Consider the following 23,282-nt stretch of genomic DNA (forward strand, 5'->3'; position numbering starts at 1 on the left):
GTATTCATTATTGGAAAATTAGCATGCCAGATATTTGTGGTGCATTTCATGGTACTATTTAGAAACTTTATATAAATTGATCTTCAGCATATCCTTGCCAAATGAATAGGAATTTCCCCCCATTTCATAGGTGATGAAACAAAAGTCAAAAAATGGAACATGTTGGCCAATATGAGAAAAAGGTAGCAAAAACAGAATTTACAGTTAGGTTTGAACTCTTGGGCAATGTTCTTTCCACTATCTCAACATTCCTTGTAAAGGCCTATGTTAATGAAATGGCTTATGAAAAAGGGTAAACAAATGGAAAGGAAAATAAGTGATAACAATAACATAAACCTCAATTATCCAGCTCCCATATTTATTATGCCCTCAGTTATCCTATATAATAAAAGGCTAATATGCAAATTGACCAAAGGGGGAACGACCAGTCACTATGACACACACTGCCCACCAGGGGGCAGATGCTCAATGCAGGAGCTGTCCCCTGGTGGCAGTGCGCTCTCACAGGGGGAGTGCCACTCAGCCAGAAGCCAGGCTCATGGCTGGTGAGTGCAGCAGTGGTGGCGGGAGCCTCTCTGGCCTCCACAGCAATGCTAAGGACCCCTCGGGGGATGTCTGCCTGCCAGCTTAGGGGAGCAGGCCTAAACGGAGAGGCAGACATCCCCCAAGGGGTCCCAGATGGTGAGAGGGCACAGGCCAGGCTGAGGAACCCCCTCCACCCAGTGCACGAATGCCATGCACTGGGCCTCTAGTTCAACATAATAAATAACTTGGAATTCAGCACAGAAAATTTGAAACTGTCACCAATCCCAAAGTAATAATCCCAGTGGGGTCTAGTTTATGCTCACAGTTGCAAAAACGCATCATGACACTGAAAGAATTAACATTAATATCCTGAGTAACCACAGAGTGTTGCTGTTTCCCCATGTACACGTAATAATCAGTGGAGTCACCTTGTGGAGGGTGGAGGTAAATTTTATAGTCCACAATAGAAGGCAAAAGAGTGGATCATTAAAATTTCCCTGAGGTCCTACTCTAAAGAGCAACATAAATTGATCAGTAATTTCAACCTAGCCAGTTTTTCTAAGTACATGACTTGTATTTTTGAAATTTCTGAAATACAGTGAGTTATTCATACTATGAGAGGCATGACAATAAAGATTAAGATCACAGCACATTCACTTTCTTATATCATACTCAAGGGCACAACCTCACTGAAAGGCATGATGGCTAGAATCTCTCACACCTATTGAATTTCTTCTTGTTCTCTTTTAGGAGACTTACGTAAAGTAATGTTCAGATTATGAGAATCTACCATATTACATAAGAATTCCCAAAACCTAGAGAACCAAGATGGCGGCATAGGTTAACGCTGGAGTTTGCTGCTTTGAACAACTACTTCAAAAGTGAAACCAAAAAACGGAAGGGACATCACCCAGAACCACAGGAACGCTGGCTGAGTGGAAGTCCTACAACTAGGAGGAAAGAGAAACGCATATGGACACTCAGAGGAGGCACAGTGCTGAAGTCAAATTCTGAGGTGCGGAGTGCGCGGAGCGGGCTGGCGGCGGAGGGCGCGGTTGGCGTTTTCAATCGGGAGGGAGTCGCAGACTCTGAGCTCCAGATCCGGGCGAGTCTTTAGGGACCCAGACTCAAACGGGAGAAGCGGGACTGTCTGGCTTCGGTCAGAGCGAGTGCAGCTTTCTCTCTGAGCTTTGCAGCGGGTGCTGGGACTCAGAGAGGCAGAGCCCCTGGGGACAGGACTGAGAGCCGCCATAACTGCTCTCTCCGGCCCACCCTGTTGATCCTGTTCAACCCGCCCCGCCCAAGCCCTGCACACAGGCATTTGCCGGATAGCCTCAGGCAAAGGCTAGATTAGCACCTCCCTAGAGGACAGAAGTTCTCTCACTGCTGACACAGTTGATTCTCATAGCCACTTGGCCTGGAGATCAAACCCTCCCTGGAATTAGCTACAACAATCAAGATTTAACTATAAGACTGCGAACAAAGACCACTAGGGGGTGCACCAAGGAAGCATAACAAAATGCGGAGACAAAGAAACAGGACAAAATTGTCAATGGAAGATATAGAGTTCAGAACCACACTTTTAAGGTCTCTCAAGAACTGTTTAGAAGCCGCCGATAAACTTAATGAGATCTACAAGAAAACTAATGAGACCCTCGATCTTATATTGGGGAACCAACTAGAAATTAAGCATACACGGACTGAAATAAAGAATATTATACAGACTCCCGACAGCAGACCAGAGGAGCGCAAGAATCAAGTCAATGATTTGAAATGCGAGGAAGCAAAAAACACCCAACCGGAAAAGCAAAATGAAAAAAGAATCCAAAAATGCGAGGATAGTGTAAGGAGCCTCTGGGACAGCTTCAAGCGTACCAACATCAGAATTATAGGGGTGCCAGAAGATGAGAGAGAGCAAGATATTGAAAACCTATTTGAAGAAATAATGACAGAAAACTTCCCCCACCTGGTGAAAGAAATGGACTTACAGGTCCAAGAAGCGCGGAGAACCCCAAACAAAAGGAATCCAAAGAGGACCACACCAAGACACATCATCATTAAAATGCCAAGAGCAAAAGATAAAGAGAGAATCTTAAAAACAGCAAGAGAAAGAAACTCAGTTACCTACAAGGGAATACCCATACGACTGTCAGCTGATTTCTCAACAGAAACTTTGCAGGCCAGAAGGGAGTGGCAAGAAATATTCAAAGTGATGAATACCAAGAACCTACAACCAAGATTACTTTATCCAGCAAAGCTATCATTCAGAATTGAAGGTCAGATAAAGAGCTTCACAGATAAGGAAAAGTAAAGGAGTTCATCACCACCAAACCAGGATTATATGAAATGCTGAAAGGTATCCTTTAAGAAGAGGAAGAGGAAGAAAAAGGTAAAGATACAAATTATGAACAACAAATATGCATCTATCAACAAGTGAATCTAAGAATCAAGTGAATAAATAATCTGATGAACAGAATGAACTGGTGATTATAATAGAATCAGGGACATAGAAAGGGAATGGACTGACTATTCCTGGGGGGGAAAGAGGTGTGGGAGATGCGGGAAGAGACTGGACAAAAATCGTGCACCTATGGATGAGGACAGTGGGTGGGGAGTGAGGGCGGAGGGTGGGGCGGGAACTGGGAGGAGGGGAGTTATGGGGGGAAAAAAAAGAGGAACAAATGTAATAATCTGAACAATAAAGATTTAATTAAAAAAAAAAAAAAAAATTCCCAAAACTTCACAAAGTAATTACTGAATGTGAAATAAACATGTTAAAATGTTGATGAAACTGAGCGAGTGATCCCAAACATCTTAGGTCACTGAACATTAAGTTAGAAAAAAAAAATGTATTAAAAAGAAAGACTAATAGATATAAACACAGTTTCACGGTAAAGCAGCAACTTTAAATTGTTAAATACCTTCATGAAAATCACAAAAGAACAAATAATATATGTTCTAGAATACTCTCAGAACTGAATTCCGGTTCCTTAGCACCTGTAGCTTTACAAATAACAACCTAGATCCTAACACTAATATAAGACCATAATTGTCATGTATGATCCAGTTTCAAACTTTTATTTTCTATTTTCATCATAACAGCCTACTGTTCTCATTTTATTAACAGGCTTATAAGAACTGTTATAAATATACATTATAAAATAAGTACACCAAAATAAAATAATATGTATCCCTTTTATATAATGGGAGCCTTCATAAGAATTTAATGTGCAAAAGTTGCTGTTTTTTAAAAGTTGCTGTTTTTAGAAAGTTTAAAACTTACTGTTCTATGTCATATTAGTCAGGGATATATTCATTCTGTATTGAGAAACCTAGAGAAATGTACTATACCACTTAGAAAAAAAATTTTTAAGTACTGCAGTTTAAACATTAGTGCTAATATAACTGTTCTGCTATCTGAAATATTATGTGAATAAGAATTTCATTCTACCTTTCTAGATCACGCAGATATACAATATCTCAATAAATGTTTCTACTTCAGAACAATGCTACGAAAGCTTTTTGAAAATTTTAAAACCTTATAAAACTATTGAGTTATATTAATTAAATATACCATAACTTTAATCTAAGACTAAAGTAAACATCAACAATTAATCAGTTAATTAAAACAACTGAGTATTTACTTCAGCTTTGTTGCATTAGAACACATTAGCTATAAAGAAAAGGGATAACCAGGCCTAGAAGATGTGAACTTAATTTCTAAGTTCAAAATCTACATTTGAATGCCAATTTAAGCAAAAATTAATTAGGATACAAAGTTGGCACCATTAAAAATGTGAAAGAATTGGATGGCTGTGAGGAGACAGCATAACGAGAAAGATTGGGATCCACAGGACAAACAGGCTAACAGTGCTTAAAAAAAAAAAAAAAAAAAAAAAAATTCTGTCTGTAACTATGATTTATATCCATGAATTAATATTCTTCCCAGAAATCTACCAAACAATACCTCCAAAACGCACACACACCAAGAAAAATTGCAAAACAAGGTTTAATTATGGCTTTTCAAAAATCTATTCAGATTAATATAGTTTTTAATTTCTGCAAATAAATATCAAAAACACTAAAATATTCAACACAAAAGGAATATTAAGTTAATTAGAGCCAGAAACACACTACTGAGTGATCAAATGTCTGGCAATGACAGAACATAAAATGGTGAGAAATTACATGAATTTAACCTTTGACCTCACCATCCTATGCACTGTTTCTTTAATAGAGGCTTAAAGGTTCTATTAGCAAACACTTCAATTTCCTAGGAAGCAAGCTCTAAGTAAACCTTCCTGTATAAACTCAGTAAAATTCAAGTGTTTTTAATTAAAATCTTCAAAAATAAAGAGTAATTGGTTCTTACCTCTGATTCTGATGCATGTGACAGTCCTCACACTTGCATAGTTGCTGCCTAAGCAGCTACAAAGACCAGGCTAGCAGCCATTTTGAGGAGCTGCACTGTCTCAGTTGCTCTGAGTGTAATTAAGATGGCTGCAGTGTGCACTCCAGAACTCAGAGTGACAGCTCAGTTATGTATCAAACAAAGCCCCTCCCACTTTGTCAGCCTGCAGGAAACTGAACACAGACAACAGCTAATGCATATACTGCAACAAACAATGCAGCTACTCAGGACACAGAAAACAGAAAAGGCAGCAAGCCAGTTTTGTAACATAATGCCCGTGAATCCGGACTTGCAATACAGACTTTGGGCACATCCAGATCCCCGACAGCTGGAAGTCCATGCCACATATTAGCAGCTACAGAGATGGAGCCAAATCACCCACAGCAAACATCAGGGAATTCGCTTGAAAGAAAGCCTCCATTTCAGTCCAGAAAAAAAAAAGTCAAACTCTGCTCAAGACCCTTTTTAAAAAATCTTTTATAGTACTTTTATTACAAAAAGAATGTCAATTTTTATAATTTCTGGAAAATTACGTTATTTAAATCCTGATAGTCAATTTCCATTTTTAGAAGACTAATTAAAGATTTTTTTCCCCAGAATCTAAGCCTCAATGTGCTCAAATCTAGCAAAATGGCTAGAGGCTGCAATCAAGTATTTGAATCTTGACAATAATTTTAAATAACTGCTGGGAGGGACTAGAGTCATTGAAGATATAATGGCAACAAAGCTTATTTTGATTAATCTGCCATAAAAATAAAAACTTCTCTTCTGTAATCCAGGTAGTCAAAAAACAGATCTCCAGGTAAGTGTTTGGTCCCAGAGCAAATTAAATTTCATGCCCTGCCACAGACCCAACATTTTAATATAAGTGAAAAGTAAATAAAAATAAAGTAGACACCTTTGGGGAAAAAACAAATACAGAAAACAAAAAGGTAAAATTCAGTCTGAAAGTAGGTATATTAATGAGACAGATTTGAGAGTGATCCCAACAAATGTGTCTTAGCAGTAACGTACCCATCAAGAAAAGTGAAGGGCAAAAAGAAAGAACCTGTGTTCTTGATAGCTCACATCAGGTAGGAAATGCACCTTTTCCTTCTCTCTTCCTTTGTTTACATTCCTAAAATGTAGTTGCCCAATGCTATCTTGTCTCTATTCACCACTTGATGTAGGTATTCATTAAAACTTCTTTAAAAGGGGGCAGAAGTGTTAGGGGTATAGCTAAAAGGAGACTGGCCCTATAAATGGATGATTGTTCAAGCTGAGTGATGGGCACATGAAGTTCATTATTTCTCATTCAATTTCTTTATACATTCAACATTTTCCAATAATAAAAGTTAAAAAAGAACAAAACACTCAGCTTTTAAAAGGTCCTTATTTATTCTCCAGGAGGCAAACTGGACAATGTATGTAAAAACTGCTTTAAGTACGTTATCAGAAAAAAAAAAAATTTGATCCAAGCCATATTAATCCTTCAAAATTATAACCAATTCTCTGAGGTGGCTCAATCTATTCATTAAAAGTAAGAGTTGGTAAACTGGAAAGATTTGAACAGAATAGACATTATTATAGTACTGGAAGGTGACTAGAGTTAACGGGGAGACAAATAGCCAAAACATTTAAAGGTCCCTGATGAACAGCTTCTGATATTCAGGAAGCAGATTCTTTTGGACGTCTGTTCCACAAATATTTAAATTATGTAACACACCCTCAAATATTCTAGTCATGATCCAGCCTAAATTATCTTATTGTTACCGTTAAAATTAACCTCGTTATTAGTAACCGAAAAGAAGTAAAGGGGAGGCCAGACATTATAGGCATGTCATTTGGGCAACTTCACCAGGAAGCTACTTTACACTCCTCAGGCGTCCGACAAAGGGGAATCAGACACATGCCAGTAAAGTTGGGATGACAGGGAAGGTGCCTACTGTTAGTCACACATGAGAACAAAGGTCATTGGCCAGAATGGGCATGACCACTGCAAGGGCACAAAATTTGAAATATTTAATCCCCTGAACAAAGGAATTCACTCTCTTGTTGTTCTTGGTTCCTCTTATGTCCTTGCTACTCTAGGGACTCTTGGGACTTGTGTGACTCTGGGCTTGTGGGCTCTTCTGCATTTGCTCACATGGTCCACAGCCATGCAGACCTCACACACAATTGACTAAATGGACTACAACTAGTCTGATACTAAACTGGACTCAGCTCCAGCATGGAAAGAAAACTCTGGACACTAGCTCTGACTTTAGCTTTACTAAAGAAATATAACTCCATGGAAATAAAGCTTTCTACCATATCTCATCCTCCCGTGGGGATCTCTAATTCCAGCGATACCCCAAGGACCCCACTTTCACTAATAACATTATCACTGACAATCCTTTCCTTACTCTCCTTTCTCCTCATTATGCCTATCCCCCAAACAAAGTGTAAATTACTCTTTCAAGATCTTTTATACATACCATAATTTTACTTATTATATTGCATTACCTATATCTTTACATATGAGTTTCTAAAGGACAGAAATCATATCTTAATTTGTTTCCCATTCACTTCATTAGTATCTATTTGCTTAATAGATGGTGAGTTGAAACATTCCCAGTGTTTCATTTCAACCACAAAAATCTCCGAAAATTCTTTATCTTTAAGAACCTTCACTTTTTTAAATATATATTTTATTGATTTTTCACAGAGAGAAAGGGAGAGGGATAGAGAGTCAGAAACATCAATGTGAGAGAAACATCGATCAGCTGCCTCCTGCACACTCCCCACTGGGTATGTGCCCGCAACCAAGGTACATGTCCTTGACCGGAATCGAACCTGGGACCCTTGAGCCTGCAGGCCGACGCTCCATCCGTTGAGCCAAACCAGTTAGGGCAAGAACCTTCATTTTTAAGATCTCAAGTCTTACATTCTAGTAAGAAGAATAAGTCAATTGGTAAGTCAACTAACTTTTTAGTCTTGGCCTAAAAACTTCTACACTTCAAAACCCAAGATGGAAAAAAATATATACTTTGTAGAACATTTTTCAGTTTTTAGTTTTTATAGTCATTTCATAGGAGCTACTATGTGCTTAAAAGAGTTGAACTCTAGAGAAAGTCTATAGAAAATTATAAAACATAGGTATATTATTTACCTTTAAATTTTAATATTACTAAGAAATATAGCTTGATTATATAATGTCATAGATTATAAGAAATTTGTTTTAGATAAAGTGAGTCATAATAAACCCAATCATTGTTTATTAGTAAAAGCAAACATTTGGAAGCTAGTTCTAATGTCAGTTAAACATTTCCATGATTGCCCAATGTTTTAGCCCTTCATAAATAAAAACTAGCACTTTTCACATTGTTTCATTTGACTCTTAAAATGACCATGTAAAATAACAGTCCTATAAAACAAAATTTTTTATTTATTTATTTTTTTCCCTTTTTCACCCCTGACCAGAATCAAACCTGGGACCCTTTGGTCCGCAGGCCAACGCTCTATCCACTGAGCCAAACCGGTCAGGGCTAAACCAAAATTTTTATGACCAGAGAATGTAATCATTTGCCAGAGGTCACACAAATAGCAATGAAAGAAAACTGGAAGATTACTATACTTTTTTTTTCCTAGTCAATTACTATACTTTTTATATATCATACATTACACTATTAGAAAACTTTCTATATGTTGAAAATTCCATAGGCCCTAAGTTAAAGGTTTCACTGTGTTTGGTAGGAAGTTAACATACTTTTCATTTATTTAGTCAATATATTTTAATTACACGTTATTATCAATATTATACTTATTAAAAGAAAAGAAACATCAGAAGGGTATTAAGATGGTAAACTGAACAACACCTAATCTCACTCCCTCAAATCCCATTTAAACTATAGTAGAAGTATATATTTGAAGTAAAAACCTCAAGAATCGGTAGAAAAGTAAAAAAAAACAATAACTAAACTTTGGGGAGATGGGAAATAAGCAGAAACACTGGTAACTTACCTAGTAATTCCTACAACACCATATTCCAAGCTGCACTGGAGACAAGTTAAAACGAACCAATTTGATTAACATGGCAGCAACTTCAAAAAACATAGGAACTAGATGAACTAGGTACCTTTGGAAATAAGAGTGAAGGGAGCAAATAGCAGGATGGTGTGACTAAAAGAGAATACTAGTGAAAGCCCTCACCACATTCCACTGAATACCTGTTCTCCCCAATCCTAGCAATATCTAAAAACATCTAGAGCAGTGGTTCCCAACATGGGGCATATACCCCACCAGGGGCAATTTGATTTTTAAGGGAGGAAATTTGAGAATGAGTTATTAACAGTGAATTTTTTACATTTCTTATGGTTCTAGGGGGTCCCATCTACAGTATTTAAGTATATATTGTGACATTTATTGCATTTCAGTCTCTATTATATGTTTTGAAACTTTATTTGCTATTTTTTCATACCATTTCATATTATTATTATTAATATATTTTATTGATTTTTTACAGAGAGGAAGGGAGAGGGATATAGAGTTAGAAACATCGATCAGCTGCCTCCTGCACACTCCCTACTGAGTATGTGCCCACAGGCCAACGCTCTATCCACTGAGCCAAACCGTTAGGGCATATTTTTTTAACAACTTATTAGTGATTTCTTCCTCAGTACTTCAACTGTCCTTTCATTCTTTTATTTTTTTCTTTCATGGATGCCATGTTCTTTAGAAGCTTGTTTAGACCAAGTTAATGGCCTTTTAGGCTTCCTCCACGTGAATAGAAGTTCACTTTTTGAATAATAAGAATTATATGTCATGGGGAGGGGGGACGCGGGGGGGCCGTCAGGACTTTAGAGATGCTTAGGTGGAGCATAGCCAAAAAAAGGTTGGGAACCACTGATCTAGAATTAAAAATGAAAGCAACATAACAAGAAGAGAGGACTGTCTGCTGAGTAGAGAGACCCCTAGTCCTCTTGCTCCATTAATCTCCAACATTCTTGGGTTAATCTCCAAGAATGCTGGCAATCAGACTTTGAGTCTCTATGTACAAACATGGAAGACTATTCTCTGGTGGCATCTAACAAGCCCAAAATACAAGACCTTAAGAGCTTGGGAGCTCTCCAAAATTAGCCCACCCAAAACGGCCTATAGTGAAGTTCAACCTGACAAGTTTAAATATTCTAATCTATGTAAATATTCTAATTACTTTTAATCTTCCATAACACATTATGTAATAAGACAAAGAAGAGGAACAGAACTAAGAAAATTCTAACATGGAAGGCAAAGACTAAAGAAAAGAAAATAACACAAAGCAATCAACTGTGCAGGAAAACTTTAAAAGTATATAAGAAAAAATGTCACATTTATGTTTCAAAAGTAAAATACTATAGACAAGGAATGAAAAACACAAAATTTCATAGCAGCACAATTCACCATAGCTAAGATCTGGAAACAGCCTAAGTGCCCATCAGTAGATGAATGGATTAGAAAACTGTGGTACATCTACACGATGGAATACTATGCTGCTGTAAAAAAGAAGCAACTCTTACCATTTGCAATGGCATGGATGGAACTGGAGAGCAGTATGCTAAGTGAAATAAGCCAGTCAATGAAGGAAAAATACCACATGATCTCACTCATTCATGGATAATAGAGACCATTATAAACTTTTGAACAATAATAGATACAGAGGCAGAGATGCCTCAAACAGATTGTCAAACTGCAGTGGGAGGGAGGGTTGGGGGGCAGGAGGGAGGGGGGTAAGAGATCAACCGAAGGACTTGTATGCATGCATATAAGCATAACCAATGGGCATAAGACACTGGGGGGTAGGGGAGGCCAGGGGATTGTCAAGGGCGGGGGGAAAAAAAGGACACATATGTAATACCCTTTGTAATACTTTAAGCAATAAAAAATAAATAAATAAATAAATAAATCCAAAAAAAAGGCAAAAAAATAAATAAACTGCTAAAAAAAAAAAAGAAAGAAAGAAAAACACAAATTAAGAACATGATAGCTCTGGCCAGTGGTGCTCAGTGGTCAGAGCATTGGCCCTTGTACTGAGGGGTCTCAGGTTTGATTCTCAGTCAAGGGCACATATGTAGGTTCAATCTCCAGCCCAGGTTGGGGCACATGTGGTAGGCAACCAATCGGTATGTCTCTCACATCAATGTTTCTCTCTCTCTCTCCCTCCTCCCCCATCCCCGTTCCTCTCTCTCCCCCACACTCTCTAAAAATCAATGAAAAAATATCCACGGGTCAGGATTAACAACACAAAACAAAAAAGAACGTGATGGGAAAAAAAGAAAAATCTCAATAGAAAAACTGAATGATAAAGCTGAACAAATCTAACTGAGCAAAAATAAAGTTGTAAATAAGACAATTGGAGTACCCAACCAAAAATTCACACTGTAATGACAGAATGGCAGAAGAAAGATATCACCAATGAAATTATTTAAGAAAAATTTTCAGGTTAAGAGTTACCAAACTGAAAGGACCTGATGATAAATGCCAGCCAACAATAAACTTTCAGAATACTGGAGAATATTAAAGATTCTACAAGCTCTTATTAAGGGGCAAATCAGAAATAATGGTTTCATATTTCTCAGTAGTAATAGAAGATAATAAAACAGTGCCCTTAAAATTCTGAAGAAACATTATTTCTAACCTAGATTTCTATACCTAGCCAAACTATCACGCATAAAAAAATACAGGACAATTTTCAGACATACATAGTCTCAAAAAATATACCTCCCATATATTGTTTCTCAGAAAGTTACTAGCCAGTATGGTCCCCTTCCCTCTAATGATAGAAGTCAATAAAAAGGCATAGCATAAAAAACAAGGGTTCTGCCCTAACCAGTTTGGCTCAGTGGACAGAGCATCCACCCATGGGTTCAATTCCAGCCAAGGGCACATACCTCAGTTGCAGGTTCGATCCCTGGCCGTGGTCAGGGCTCTTGTGGGAGGCAACTAATTGATGTGTTTCTCTCACATCAATGTTTCTCTCTGTCTTCCCCCTTCCTTCCACTCTCTCTAAAAATCAATGGAAATATATCCTCAGGTAAGGATTAACAAAAAATAAAAAACACTCCTTTCCTGCACAGAAAGGAGTGAAGAAAATCCCCACAATAATGAATAAAATTCTAAGGATGACAGTGGTATGCCAAATGTAGAGAATTAGGCTAGACTGGAGCAATGCAACTCAAGAAACAAAAATACCATGGACACAGACAATAGTGTGGTGAAGGCCTGGGACAGATGGGTGTGGGGTGAAAGTAGTCAATGGGGAAAAAAAACAAAGGGGGCATCTGTAATACTTTCAATAACAAAGATAAATTAAAAAAAATAAAGAGAAACAAAAATGAAACCAAGATCCTTGCTGCCACTATTCCTAAAAGGGAAAATGTGTCTTCTACGTAAACATCAAAAGATCCTTCTTAATAAAGGACTTTACCAAATCATCTTACCTATTACTATATGCAAGAGACTCATAGATACAGACCTCCTGGTATAAAGATGACATTATCTCTATGAATCGACATATGTCAAAACTGTATCAAGAGAATGGGTCAAGATTCCCATGATTCTGTTAGTCTGGTGCAGACAATTTTGTGTTAAATAGATTAACTTTAGAGCAGTAAAACAAGAATTACCTAGGATTAAATGAGCTGATTTAATTGTGGTTAATATTTTAATATTTATTGATTTTTTTAGAAAGGAATACCAATGTGAGAGTGGAACATTGATTGACTTCCTCCTGCATGCCCCCTACCAGAGATCCCACCCTCAAGCCAGGCATGTGCCCTGACCAGGAATGAAATTAGCAACATTTTGGTGCACGAGACAACATCCAACCAACTGAGCCAACCCACAGGGAAATATTTTATTTTTAATGGTCATATCAAACCTGCAACCTAGGTATGTGCCCTGACCAAGAATCAAAACCACAACCTTTTGGTTTATGAGATGATGCTCTAACCAACTAAGCGACCAGGCCAGAGCTGGAATCACCATTTCATATATAAGCAATACTGTTGGGAAACACTAATTGCCCATGTCCCACTACAAAATTACTGTTCTTTTCACTTTACTATATTATTAACTGGTTTTAGGGAAATACTTTGTCCTTTCCCTTGTTCTTTCTTTCCTCATTTATTCATTTATTTGTTTTTATTTTCCAACTTTTAAATCACTTAAAATAAGTTTGAGAGGCAAAGGAATTACACAAACTTAAAACACAAAATTATGTCATTTCATCTTTTTATTACACCCTTATTTATATGCATCCATATGTCCTTCAGAGTTATATTTTAGAAGCTTATTAATAGGTAAGCAATAGTGTTTCCTCATTTTCTTAACTTTCTTCTATTTCTTAATGAATAATTTTTTTCTAAAAGTTGTTTTACTACTTATAATTTTTCATGTGCAAAGTGCATGTCTAATCTTTGAAAATTTATCCAGTGGGTGCTTAAGTAAATTACATGTTCGATTTTTTTTAAGTTCTAACATCTATGGATAATGAGTTAAATGAAAGGAAAGAACTAGATTATCTGCCTCCCCTTTTTTTTACCTCCACCTAAAACAAATAGGTTCTATTCTTTTGATGAGCAAATATTTATTGAATTATCAAGGTAGGAATTGTGGAAAACAATCTCATAGTTATAACAGTGGTCTTACCATGGTTTAAGCATACCTAATTAGAAGGGATCTGTCTTTAAAGTGTGACATTTTCCAGATATATCAATAAGATATTACTAACTGCAGAAAGCTTATAAAGTACTACACAAATAACTCTAAGCATAAAAGTAGAAAGAAATGCCTTTAAAGGATATACAAAATAAAAAAAGTAAAAAGAGAAATAAGAGAACTTCCAGCTGAGAATAATTAACGGATCCTTTATTAGGTTTATTATATAGGCACCATGGCAGCAATGACTTATTAACAAAAATCAAGAATTTATATTAGGGGGCTATTTTGAGTCCTCCTAACATAACATTTCCTTGATTTCCCCACAACAGAGTCCCACATTCTGTGCCTTGCACAAGCATCTATTGTTTTATTTATCATCTACAGAAAGCTACTTTTAATTACTTAATTAATCATGTAAGTTTTCCCAATAAGCAAATAATTCACCACCACAATCTTTTTACTTAAGTATATTACAAGGCCTTCAAAAATCATTATTTTCCACGCTGGACGGTGTGGCTAAATGGCTGAAGCATCATCCCGCACCAAAGGGTCAAGGATTCGATTCCCAGTCAGGGCATACACCCAGGTTGTGGGAGACAATTTACCCACTGTCCTTCATCCTTTTAAAATAAACAAATTAACTGGCAAGGTTAAAATATATTACAGTTGTTTTAAAAATTAAATTAAAATTCCAATTCTTGCAAAACTAATCACGATTTAATGTTTTCAAAGGGAAGCAAAAAAAGAGGAAGAATTCTACCAAATAAGATAAATACTTATAATAACTTAGAACCTCAGCCACAAATCATGAACACAAAGCTCTCAAAATCCCATTTCAAAAGATACAGTTATAACTGGATCTAACTTAAAACAAAAGTTTTCAATATCAAATTATGAATTACTTAGAGAGACTACTTCTACAGCTTCCTTTTGTAGCAGAAAATGCTAGTTGTTCTCTAATATCCATTTCTCTCCTTCATTTATAAAGCTTTCTAATTTTAGCCAACCTCATGGTTGTCCCAATGTGTACTACATTTCCCAGCCTTCTTTTCCCAGCTATATATGTTCCAATGATTAAATTTTCACCCATAAAACATGAGTCAAAGTGATATGTGCCACTTCCAAATCATGTTTTCAAAAGAATGAATGAGCATTCCCACTCACTGTCTTTTCTCCCTTGCCCCTGGCTAGTGAAACTGTATAGTAGTTCAACCTACAAACCATGTTCAACATATGGAAACCATGTTAAACCAAAGAGAGCTGTAAATTCTAAACAGTCTTCTGCTGTATTGTTATATGAGAGAAATAAACAGTTTTCATGCTTAAACAATAGTAATAGAGTTTCTTAGAGAAGTTTAGTCTTTACTGTAATCCAATTAGCTCCTGATATTTACCACCTAAAAGGAAATAAAAGTTCAAAGATAGTCTTTTTTCTCTTCCATGCTTTCCGCTATTTCTTCCTTTTCTTAAGATATTTAATCTAATATTAGGTAGCAGGGCAGATACATCTTAAACTCCAAAGCCTTAGTTGAAAATGAGCTGAAACAGTCAAGTCATTATTGTCTCACCAAACACTTTTTATCCTGGTCCTCAAAACAGCAGATTCTCTTTCCACCTTCTAGGTTTACCTTTGTACAAAATGCAAGGTATTATCTTTGAGGATTACCAACTCCAAGAGAATTCTTTTTACATCATGTCAGTTCTGAGAATCACTATTCTAATGTACAATTCAAATTTCTCATTAGAATGTAAAAGTGCCATAAAGAGCTACACACATAATTCTTGGTTACCCATGAAGGCACTAATTCCCCAAAGTAGCACAGGGTTATACAAACAAAGGAAGACATTCTGACACTGCCACCTCATATCACCATCATACAAAGGGGCCCTCTCTCACAAACAAAAGGGTTCAAGCTAGTTATTCCTAGCTACTAGATACAAAATACACAACAATTTTATACTATTCTGAGCAATGAAAAATTGCAGACATGAATAAGTAAACATTTCTGATGGTAAAGTTAATAGGTCATCTTCATTTCCCCGACTTTCGTATTTAGGTAAGTCCAATTATAAAGACTGCCAGGGAGGCACTATCAACTATACCCATAGGCCTAAGCCTGCCACGCTTTTTGAAAGGTGGCCAAGGTAATGCTTCAGTCATCACCTTAAAGACTCAAAAATCCAAATGATTAAAATTCAAAACTGAAAACATTCACATTGTATAAATAAGCATTAGCCCCCCTCCACCCTCTCACCCCCCGCATCTTCTCTTTTTACAGGACTTAAAAAACTGAAAATGCTGCCCAGCACTCATACTCTATCCATTAGAGAATGGTTTGCACCGTACAACTTGAAACATATATAAACAAAGTCTAATTTTGTGGAACTCATTGCTCCCTGTTGAACAAACTAACATGACAGGAGAAACTACTGAATTTACGTTGTAGATTATAAGACAATCTAAAAAAGAACACTGTGAAATAATAATATTTAATTTTTTAAAGATTTTTTTAATTAATTTTTAAAAAGAAAGGAAGGGAGAGGGAGAAAAACATGGATATGAAAGTGAAACCATCAGCTGCCTCCTGCACAACCCTAATGGGGGGGATGGAGCTTGAAACCCAGGCATGTGCCCTGACCCATAATCAAACTGGCAACCTTTAGGTTCCAGGGATGAAGCCCAACCAACTGAGCCACACCAGCCAGGGCTATGACGTAATTTTTGAAGTCTAGGGCTCTCTAGAACACATAGCAAGATCAAATAAGCAAGAGTTGTTTTTTTTTAAAGAAGCTCCTCTAGTAGGTAGGTAATTTCTACATACTCTAGGGAACTTACAAGAACAAAGAGCTACTTGATGATATACTTGCAATCTATTATGTAAATACTGTTAAAGCATCACATAATTTTATCTATAATATGCCCCACAAATATTAGAAACTCAAAGGTAAGAATTTTATCCTCAAAATTCTTTCAGCATATGCCAATGTATGAATTTTCCATATACCTCAAAACTTAAAAATATAACAAATCTTTTTAAACTAAATCATATACTTTTTTGCCTTCCTGAACAAGTTAAACATATCTAAATATTCTGTATAATTCAGAATCATTAATGAGATTGTCAATTATCAATTATATAATTATTGCATAATAAATACTGATTCAGTTCTAGATATACAGATTCCCAAACTAAATAACCTCAAAACTAAAATTTTAAATTCTTGCTTCTAACACTTGAAATCTGACACCTCTACACTATCAAGATGCTAGCCATCATCTCTTGCTACGATCCATATATATTTCTCTGGTAGCACTTTTCCTGTCCCAACTTTGCTAAAAACAAGTATCATTTGTCAGAACTAGGAAAAATTCTCAGGTAAGAGCAAAGGTCACACAAAAACAGTAAAATATAAAAACTTCTTGTTCCATCGGCATGGCTCAGTGCTTGAGCATCGACCTATGAACCAGGAGATCATGGTTCGATTCCAGGTCAGGTACAAACCCCAGTAGGGGGTGTGCAGGAGGCAGCTGATCAATGATTTTCTCTCATCATTGATATTTATACCTCTCTCTCCGTCTTCCTTTCTCTCTGAAATCAATAAAAATATTTTTAAATAAAAATAAAATAAAAAATTCTTAGCAGTTTTCCTTGAAAAAGACCTAAGATGGGAATTTTTCATTAAAAAGAAAAAGAAAATGCTTAAGAGAAACCAGTATCTTAACAATTCTACCTATTGCCTAAGTTTATTTTTATAAAACCAATAGTATTTTGAGTTCTATCTTTACTTCCTTGTTTTCTCCTTTTCACTAATTTCAAGTTTAAAGAGTTCAATACAAATGTTTTGGAAATAAACTTACTTTCTTTCCTATACTCATTATGTAAGTGATAAAATAGAATTATAACTGAAAGAGATCACTAATAAGCAAATCTTGCTTTTCAGTGCAATCAGTACAAACAGTAGATTTAATGGAGATTTAACCAAAATTCCTCCATTGAAAAAAAAAAGTCTATGTTAAACAAGAAAATTTTAGTTTAAAAATTGTAGAACATTTTATCGTATTTTTCCTACTTCTAACTTCATAATTTGCACTATTTTCATGTCATTATGTCCTAAAGCAGATTAAAAATAGAAATGTAGTCCTATTACACACACCTGAAAGGTCTCAGGTTCGATTTCTGTTCCCAGCACATACCCAGCTTGTGGGTTCCATCTCAGGTCAAGGGGAAGCAACAGACCAATGTTCATTACAGCATCATTTACAATAGCCAAAATTTGAACGTAGTCCAAGTGCCCATCAGTAGATAAGTGGATTAAAAAGCTGTGGTACATTTACATAATGGAATACTACTCTGCCATTAAAAAGAAGAAATTTTTACCCTTTGCAACTGCATGAATGGACCTGGAGAATATTAAGCTAAGTGAAATAAGCCAGTCAGAGAAAGACAAGTCCTCATTATGATATCACTCATATGTGGAATTTAATGAAGAAACTGAACTACCAAGCAAAATAGAAACTGACTCACAGGTAGAGCACAGGCAAAAAAAAGTTCAAGTTTACTAATTATAGAAAAGAAGAAGCTAATAAGATACTATTTTCAACCATCAAACTGATAGTGCAGTGGTTGGCAAACTGTGGCTGCAAGCCACATGCAGCCCTTTGGCCCCTTGAGTGTGGCTCTTCCACAAAATACCGACTTCTGCACATGGGCCACAAAGTTTTAATCGCACTGTAAGTGCGCGCCTGCACGTGGTATTTTGTGGAAGAGCCACACTCAAGGGGCCAAAGAGCCGCATGTGGCTCGCGAGCCACAGTTTGCCGACCACTGTGATAATGGTATGGGAAATGCTATTCAAATAATCTGTTATCAATTTTGTAAATTAATTTAAAACAGTAATCTATAATAATAAAAGTGTAATATGCTAATTAGACCAGACGTCCTTCTGGACATCCTTCCGGATGAAGCTGGGGCTGCGAGGGAAGCCCAGGTCCTGGGTGCTAGAGGGAAGCCGGTGCATTGGGCCTCTAGTTTCAAATAAATTATAAAAAGTAGATCATGACTCATGTTCAAGGATGTTCACTTCAATTATAATATCAGTTATAATAGAAAATGGGCAATAAGCAAAATGGTCAACAAGAAGGTTTAGTATGCTCAGTGGTTAGAGCATCAGCCAGCCATCACACTGAAGGGTCAGGGCACATACTTGGGTTGCAGGTTTGATCCCATGTGCGGGAGGCAACCAATTAACGTCTCTCACATTGATGTCTTTCTCTCTCTCTCTCTCTCACTCTCTCTCTCTCTCTCTCTCCTCCACCCCTCCCCTTCCCTTCCACTCTCTAAAAATCAATGGAAAAATATCCTAAGGTGAGGACTAACAACAACAAAACAGGTTTAGTAAGTCACAGCACAATCTAAATCTATATAATAAAAGCCTAAGCGACCTTTACAGCGGAACAACCAGAACAACCAGTCGCTATGATGTGCACTGACCACCAGGGGGCAGACACTCAATGCAGGAGCTGCCCCCCTGGTGGTCAGTGCACTCCCCAGTCAGAAGCCGGGCTCACTGCTGGCGAGCACAGTGGTGGTGGCAGGAGCCTCTCCTGCCTCCACAGCAGCGCTAAGGAGCAGCAAGCAGGCAGGCAGTAAGGAGCAAGGGGTCCAGGACTGTGAGAGGGTGCAGGCTGGGCTGAGAGACCCCCCCGCACCCCCCAGTGCAAGAATTTCGTGCACCAGGCCTCTAGCAGTGATAATATTATGTGGCCATTTAAAAACATTTGTTGAATATTTAATAATTTGGGATATTTTCACTATATATCATATAACCATTAAAAAAACGCATTCTAGCCCTAACCGGTTTGGCTCAGTGGATAGAGCATCGGCCTGCAGACTGAAGGGTCCCAGGTTCGATTCCGGTCAAGGGCATGTACCTTGTTTGCGGGCACACCCCCAGTAGGGGGTGTGCAGGAGGCAGCTGATCAATGTTTCTCTCTCATCGATGTTTCTAACTCTCTTTCCCTCTCCCTTCCTCTCTGTAAAAAAAAAATCAATAAAATATATTTTTTAAAAAAACACGCATTCTAAAAGAATAATAAGCCTGGCCAATGTGGCTAAGTGGTTGAGCGTCATGCTTCGACTCCTGATCAGGGCATATGCCTGGGTGCAGGCTCAATCCCCAGTAGGGGGGGCAGGCAGGATGCAGCCAACTGATGTTTCCTCTCATCAGTTTTTCTCTCTATCCCTCTCCCTTCCACTCAGTAAAAACCAGTAATAGGAACGTTTTAACAGAATGGGAAAATATCCACAATACTATAATACTAAATTAAAAACAGGTCAATCAATTATCACAAAGGTCACAAAAATCACCAAAACATTTAGAGCATTTATTTCTAAATGTTAATTAATTTCAATATGTTCCTAATGTGTTATAAGTAGTAAAAAAAAAAAAAAAATTTATATTTTTATCATACATTTAAATTATTAAAAAGCCAATTTTAATGGTTTATGGCTTCATCAAACCTTATCTGAACTAAATTCTACAATGCTTAAAATTCACAAAATAACCCCAGTAACTTTTATGCATTCCTGGAGTAACTTAGTTTTAATATTTATATATGCTACATACGTGTCAAAATTTTGCAGCATCGTAACTATCAAAGTAAAATTTCAAAACAAGCTTGTACTGACAGCGCACGGATGAACAAAGAGTGGAGGTTCACACAATTCATTAATCTTAGTTTTAAGTTTATAGAACTGTATTTGCCTTTCTAACAAACATGACAGCAAAATTGTCCCACCAATAAATATTTACATTGTTCATTATGTTCTTCAGTGTTTTCAAGTACCTCTTATGATCTTTAGCATTAACCTAAGAGGCAATCGTTTGTATATTCAAATTAAAACATCAGCTTAAATATATAAACCAAAATATTTCACTTTTCTGGAAATGCAAAGTGTACCATGCCCTAAGATCAAAGTTCTTTTCTTTACCTAAATATGTATGTCTCTACACATATCACACATACAGACACACAAATACAGACAGTACAACATATTTTTAACTCTAATAAAACATCAGAAACAATGTCAAAGGAAGTGGGAGAGGGGTCTGCTGGGTAAACCACTCCAGAAGCATAAAAGGGAAAATTGCACAAGTGCCCTCTAAATATATTTCTGTGTAGGAGACTCCAGAAGCCCAGGAACTATATCAGCAACAAATTTTCTGTGAAGAAAAAATAATATTTCCTATCACTCCATTCTATCTCATATGTGATATCATTTCTTAAAAATCCACAACCACAAGTATTCCTTTCAACTACATCTTGTTAGTACTACTAATGGTACTTATTTTAGGCATTAAAAATAATCCTAAAGCAACCAAGATTACAAAGCAATAGCCACTTCTTCATTTGACAGGGGACTTATTTAAACTTATCGAGAAAGGAATTATTTTGTATACAAACCATAGATGAAGCTTACGAAAACCATTTACAAGTTTTTAGCCCAGTAAGAAATAATTTGCACAATGGAAGAATTATATTAAATCGTATAAAACTTCTCCCAGAGGTGTTATGTAAGATTAAAATATAATGACACTACCATTTTAAACTAAAATAATCACGTGCATACTTATAACTACCTTCTTTACGAAAGTAAAACCAGGAACAAACTTACAATTTTAAAAAATCAAACACAGTATTACCTTATACATATGTGGTCAGTGTATTTTTGTAAATCAACTGATTTTATTTTTATTGATGGTTCACTTAATTTCCTCACAAAGGCCTCAGTGTAGTTAGAAGTTCTTTACAGAATTCTTGATCAGAAAAATTCATCACGTTTTATATTTTACATATCATAAACAAAATGCTAAGAAAATGAATTAATTTTAAAACAGTAACAAAAATGATCTAACTGAAGCAATAATGGGCAAGTGATCAGAGATCGAAAAAATGTATAACTCTAATGCAAGTATGATCAGAAGCACACAAACTAATTAAAATTAAATCTTCACTGACTCAGGATGAAATATTTTCTAAAAATAAATACCCAAAGGAGATTGAGATTTCATTTTAAACAACATCACATTGTCTTTCCAATGGGCCCTCCCCCTCATATTTCCCAAACTCAAATTGTTTCTATTTTGTAAACATTCACAACAACACTGGTAAAAACAGGGTTAAAAATGTATTTGCAAATATGCAGTTCAAATAAATGCATTTCCTGTATGACCACCACTAGGTGCTGATCTTCACCTGCCTAAATATAAACTTGAATCCAGCAAAACTCTAAAAGTGAAATCATAATCCAGAACCATAGGTGACAATCACTTTCACAGAAAATTAAGTCCACAGCCTCTCAGAGAATCAGAGAAACAGAAGAAAACAGTTTAAGGTCAGTTTAACGCTTCAACATCAGTGAAGCGTTTTTCTTGAAAAATGTGGGAATTTGAGGGTAACAAAATGTAACCCTCTCAAGAATGAGGAAAATTAAATCTAGAACCCAAATGGCGTCCCACAAGAACATTAGATCTTGAAAATGCATATTGCGCTTGCGCAGCCACCGCCCCGCCAGCTGCACAACTGCAGCTAGAGGCCGACCCCGCAAGATCACGTGCTCCCATGCAGCGCGCGCCCGCAACCGCGCACGCGCAAACGCAACTCCCGCGGCCGCCATAATGCGGTCTTGACTCTTCAGAAATACAATAGTAATTCAAGAAAACATGGTTATAACAGCCCCTAGGAGGCACATATACCTTTCCGGGCGGAAGATGAGGGAAGGGGAACTAAGTTCCTTCCCACAGCGCCGTTCCGCGCTGCCGTCCCCAACGCTGCCGCCTCCGGCTCGCGCGCGTCAGTCGCCACCACCGAAGCTGCCGCCGCCGCCGCTGCCGCAGATTCAAAAACAAACCCGCTTCTCCCTTGCACGCGAGGCCGTTATGCAAATTAATGTAGGCGGGGCTCGGTGGACGTCTTCTTGGCCACGCCTTCTGTGCTATCAGCCAATAGGCTCACAGATTGCCTGATCTCCATGCAAATTGCCTGGTTTTTTATTTGAATGAGGAAAATTAGCCCCGCCTCCTGCTGTAGAAAACGGAAGGTCTGAGGTGGTGGCGCTGTGTCTTTCGGTTGCAGTGTGAGGTGTCTTTCTCAGAACTTCCCTCACCCAGTGAGGAGCACTTTGTGAGCGCCCTCTATGAGGCTTAGAAAGAAGGAAGTGAGGAAATAGGTAGGTGGAAGTTACAGAGCTGAGGGAAAAGGTTTTCAAAAAAGCTGGAGTGTGTTGATTTGTTCATTGTTTATATTAAAAATTCACAAAGTGTGCTTTAAATTGTATGAGTAATGAGGCGATGAGGAACACACGTCTTTTCTTTCAGTTGTCCTGCGCCAGAGCAAGCACTTCTGATCATACCTTCCCACCAGAAGGATCCCTCTTCCTCAGTCTTACGTTGGGAGCCGACCCTTAATGAAAACCAGTGGGACGGGAAGGTGCTACTCGGTTGGGACTTCTGGATTCAAATCCAAGTATTGGAGGGACTTGCCTGTTACCCGGAATAAGTGTGTCACTCAGTTTTCTCATCTCTAAAATGGTGATAATGCCTACAGTTAAAATCCGTTGCGAGGACTAAATGACAGGGTAAAAGTAATGTGTTTTGTAAAGCAACAAGAGCCTGACAAATAATAGAT

At 37.2% G+C, this 23,282-nt stretch overlaps 1 protein-coding gene across 1 annotated transcript in view; it reads right to left on the reverse strand.

The window, feature by feature from the left end:
* LOC118650026 (activating transcription factor 7 interacting protein) overlaps positions 1-22,479 on the reverse strand; it is a 120,694-nt gene extending 98,215 nt beyond the window's left edge. Inside the window, exon 1 of the mRNA XM_036297762.1 lies at positions 22,352-22,479. The gene's annotated coding sequence lies outside the window, so the exon portion shown is untranslated. The remainder of the gene's footprint in view (positions 1-22,351) is intronic.
* Positions 22,480-23,282: the final 803 nt, after the last annotated feature.

The sequence above is a fragment of the Myotis myotis genome, unplaced genomic scaffold (assembly GCF_014108235.1).
Source record: "Myotis myotis isolate mMyoMyo1 unplaced genomic scaffold, mMyoMyo1.p scaffold_m19_p_3, whole genome shotgun sequence".
Classification (NCBI taxonomy): domain Eukaryota; kingdom Metazoa; phylum Chordata; class Mammalia; order Chiroptera; family Vespertilionidae; genus Myotis; species Myotis myotis.